This window comes from Abramis brama (assembly GCF_963993115.1).
Source record: "Abramis brama genome assembly, chromosome: 3".
Classification (NCBI taxonomy): domain Eukaryota; kingdom Metazoa; phylum Chordata; class Actinopteri; order Cypriniformes; family Leuciscidae; genus Abramis; species Abramis brama.
Genome location: NC_139965.1, coordinates 16,546,898 through 16,551,261, shown reverse-complemented (window position 1 = coordinate 16,551,261; position 4,364 = coordinate 16,546,898). Strand labels below are relative to the sequence as shown.

Below are 4,364 nucleotides of genomic sequence, written 5' to 3'. Positions count from 1 at the left end.
CATTATTACATTTTCAGTTGATGTCTGAAATAAAATTATATATAGCATTACTAATTAATGTATAACCTATATAACCAAATATATAGCCTTTATATTTAACCACTTGGTTTATAAATATTGTATGACATTTTTAATGTTTATTTATACAAAAAAAAAAAAAGAATACAGCCAAGCATTTGAATCACTACTGATATTTAAATAAACTGTTGCAGTAGTAAGCATAGTTTTTTTAATTTAATTTGTAAAATTACTTTTTAACAGCTTACTACATATTAAAAAGTAATTTTACAAATTAAATTAAAAAACTTTTTATACAAATTTAATTTTATACAAATACAAATTTACAAATGACATTTTAGGTGTCCAGAGTTGCCACAATGCCTACTTTGGATTTGCAGTGTTTGCCTTTGCATATTGTAATATTTGTACAGTGTGTTTTTTTCTGTATATTGTATCCTATATGCTGTATTGTATAGGATACACTACAGCATATTGTATTACTACTGCAACAGTTTATTTAAACATTATTAAATCATGCAAAATAATGCAAAAAAAAAAAAAAAACTCATGATGTAACCTATAGCTGATCCACTTGAAATAACAGATCTAGTATAGTCTAACATGTATGAAGTAAAGCAATGCATTTGTGAAACTAAGTCTTTGGTAAGTAATTATTTCTAAATCATAAATACAGTCATGATTTATGCTATGCATACATTGTTTAATGTGTCCACAGCTCTGTATAGTCACCTGAAAATATTAATTTTCCTCAGTGATGTTTGAGATTTGACATTTAAGGCTGGAATAGACTGTGTCCTTTCTGCTCTTCTCTCTCTGCTCATTCTCTGAGTTCTCTGTTCTTGTGTTGTCTTCGGGAAACTGTAGCACTGAGTAGTTAAGGTCCGCACACTCTTGATCCTGTGAGGGGGAAAAAACAAATATGTGTTTTGTCTATAAATGCATTAAATGAATTAAACAAATGAGATATTATGACATACAAGATGACTACTGGTATCAGATGCTGGTGAGTTTGGTTGAGGAGGGACAGCCAGAGAATGAAAGCTTCTCTGATGTGCTGCAAGAATCAAGAAGGGGATAAAACAAAATAATGGTAAAGAAAAACAAGACTGAATTTCTAATACTGATTGATTGATTGATTGATTGATTGATTGATTGATTGATTGATTGATTGATTGCATGAATGAATGAATGAATGAATGAATGAATGAATTAATGACTTCATTAACCCTCTATGGCATGGTGTTGCCCTCAGGCAACAAACCACATTTTTGGACCTCACACCGCACCTTTAATTTTTTTTATATATATTTTTTTAATATATAATATCACCTGACATGTCTGTTCAATGAAATGAGGGGCTGAAGTGGGTGTGACCTTTTATGATGGATATGTTATCAAGGACCCCCAAGCTCCCAAAAAATGGGGTGAAAGATTTTAAAAAAACAAAAAGTCATGCCATAGAGGGTTAAAGTGTAACATTGCTATTTAACATCTATTGAATGTCTACATAAACACAAAGATTACAATATTGCTTTCAGGTAACAAAATTAAAATGTACTTCACCAGCACACAGTTCACATTTTCTTCTCCTCAGCCGTTCGCATAGAATAATGTTCACTACTCCACTGAAGATCAAAATCAGAATATTGCAGACAAACACCACTTCGAAAAGTGTTGTACATTCTGAATAGTCCAAAATAAGTCAATAAAAATCATGTTGTTTTTTGAATGCATGAAAATAAATGTATACATGTAATGGGCCTACAGTAATTATCAGTCAGATATTTAGCAAGTAATACTAATAGAAATATAGAATACTGGCATTTTTCTGTTTCTGTTTCATGGATGCATTGTTGTATGTTGTATGTTCAGCAAGTAACTTCAGAATATATTTATTGTTATTAAATTATGGATTTTTAATGCTTTACATTTAAATGTAATTTATGGAGATTAATTGCAACTGTAATATTTGAAGTACAGAAACTTGAGAGTTTGCAAGTGCATGATATTTTAGAAATGTTACCTGTCATTTTGTCACCTAGAACAGAGAGACATAAAATAGTATGTTAATACTGTTAACATTTACAATATTTAGTAAATGTTCACTGACCTTGGGCTGGACAGAAAACCGACTTACGTATCTGTCAGGCAGCGAGAGCTCGTCACACAGTCATCCTTCTCACTGAAGAGAGAGGCTTTGAGCAGTGCTTTATATAGGACACCATTTACTGTGCAGTCGTTGAATCTCAAGGAGAGCAAAGTGCACAGGTGTGGGTTTGCTCTGAATGTTGCTTGAGAGACATTTTAAGGACAGCATTTAATCATATTACATGTTCGAGTTCTAAAAAATATTTCTTAATTAACATGGAAATGACCCTCATTGTCCTAATGAAATATACGCATGTATATTTGAAATAATTATATAATAATATGTGCATTTAGGGCAAACATGAAAGCATGCTCTTCTTCATAATTTAAACCAACACAAATTCAATTTGAAATCGATAAGTTTACATGTAAATTTAGTGGTCCATGTAAACTATGTATTTAGAGAATAAACATTTCGGCCTGGTTTCACAGACAGGGCTTAGATTAAACCAGGATTAGACCTTAGTTTTTTTATAAACGTGCTTTAGAAAAAAAAAAAGAAAAAAAAAGAAAAAAAAATTAATGGTGTGCATCTTGAGACAAAACAATGGCACTGACATATTTTAAGATATATCAGTGCAAGCTGCTTTCAGTTAAAACAGCTCAAACATACATTTTAGTCTGGACTAGGCTTAAGCCTTGTCTGTGAAACCGGGTTTTAAAAAAAAAATTGTTTATGTTTAGCATTTTATTTATTTATGCACATTCTGTGACCAGATTTTTAATCGTTCCCACCAAACTAATCTGATCATCTACTGTTATGTACAGTACAGTTAATTCTTAATCTTTGATAAAAGATTTGAAAATTATATTTAATAACTAGTAGGCTATCTTAAAAAATTATGCACTTATGCTTATGCACCCGCATGACTCAAGTCCAACTTACAAGGTACTGTTTTCTTTCTTTCTTTCTTTCTTTCTTTCTTTCAAAGAACATGTCCTTTTCCATGGTGCTGAAGGCATACATAAATAGTTGTTCATTTAAGTACTTTAGGTTTAAATGAAGGTTAATAAAATGAATGGTTGAGAAAAAATATTACATTCATTCATTATGAGATCCATTTAGTTTTTTATTATACATTTTACCAGCTGTCATGAACACACCCCTGGTATATAAATGCATTTTGAAATTAATTGGGTATTAAGGAAATATCTTTTATAGCCTACTACAAGTGCATGTGAACAGTTTGTGAAATGTTGACCACATAAATGTGAGCTCTGACAAAGGCTTACTGAGGTTTATTTTCACTCTTGCAGGCTGCGCTTTGTGGCCTGAGATCAGTGCAAAAGAAGAACTACATCACATCTGCAAACATTAAGCATCAAACAAAATGGTTGATCATATTCTCTTACGCCACATTCTCTGTTCCCCTAACTTACAACAGAGGAAATGGGAGAAATAGAATGGATGTAAAATTGCAACAAATTCACAAAATCTGAAACAAAAATTCAAGTTATATCTTCTGACAGTTGTTAAAGCTTGTTTAATCATAACTGGTGCGGTCAGTTGTAACACATAAGGTGCTTTTGGTAATGGAAAATATTTTGGTAACAATTGCATTTGTGTGGTTTTAACACTGAGACTTAAAAAGAGGTCACTGTTGTGGGTTGGAAAGACTCTTAAGGCTATTATTACCAAATTCATTCAAATGATGCAAACCACATTTGGTTCATAAATTATATTTTAAGTATAGCCTAGTTAAGTCTGAATGCATTTACCTGCATATACATGAGTTATAGAAATCATTCCATACAGTAATCATCTCAAAGTATTGCCAATGGTATTTTAGCCAAACCACATATTACTGCTATTATTGAAGTGACTTGTGTGTGTTGTTCCCTCAGCGGGCCTCACTCTGCACTGAATCGCTTCTTTTCAAATTATTATTGTCTCCATCTCTTGGGAATGGCCTTCTAAATCATGTAAAGCTTGTTATATTTTAACTTGGGCTTATTGTTTGTGGTGTTGTTGGCCAAGGTGACCAAGCATGATAGATTTCTGGACATATTTACTAACTAACCCTCTTTTGGCATTAAAAAACTACTGTGAGGAATGAGGGTTTACTAAAGACACGCAGTGTATTGCATATGCATTTCTAGGAGCTTCCCTTTTAGACACAACATTTGCTATCTCTCACTAATTTGCCCTGTTTACTAGGCCTAAATCTTGCCCTTAATGTTAAGTAATAAAGATT

The 4,364-nt window shown here is 32.0% G+C and overlaps 1 long non-coding RNA gene across 1 annotated transcript; it reads right to left on the bottom strand.

Moving 5' to 3' along the window:
• Nucleotides 1-734: 734 nt before the first annotated feature.
• LOC311079605 lies at nt 735-2,059 on the bottom strand. The gene is made up of 3 exons (XR_014605428.1): nt 1,585-2,059; nt 999-1,075; nt 735-918 (listed from the first exon to the last, which is right to left on the bottom strand). It is a non-coding gene; the product is annotated as an uncharacterized lncRNA (long non-coding RNA).
• Between the last annotated feature and the right edge of the window lie 2,305 nt (nt 2,060-4,364).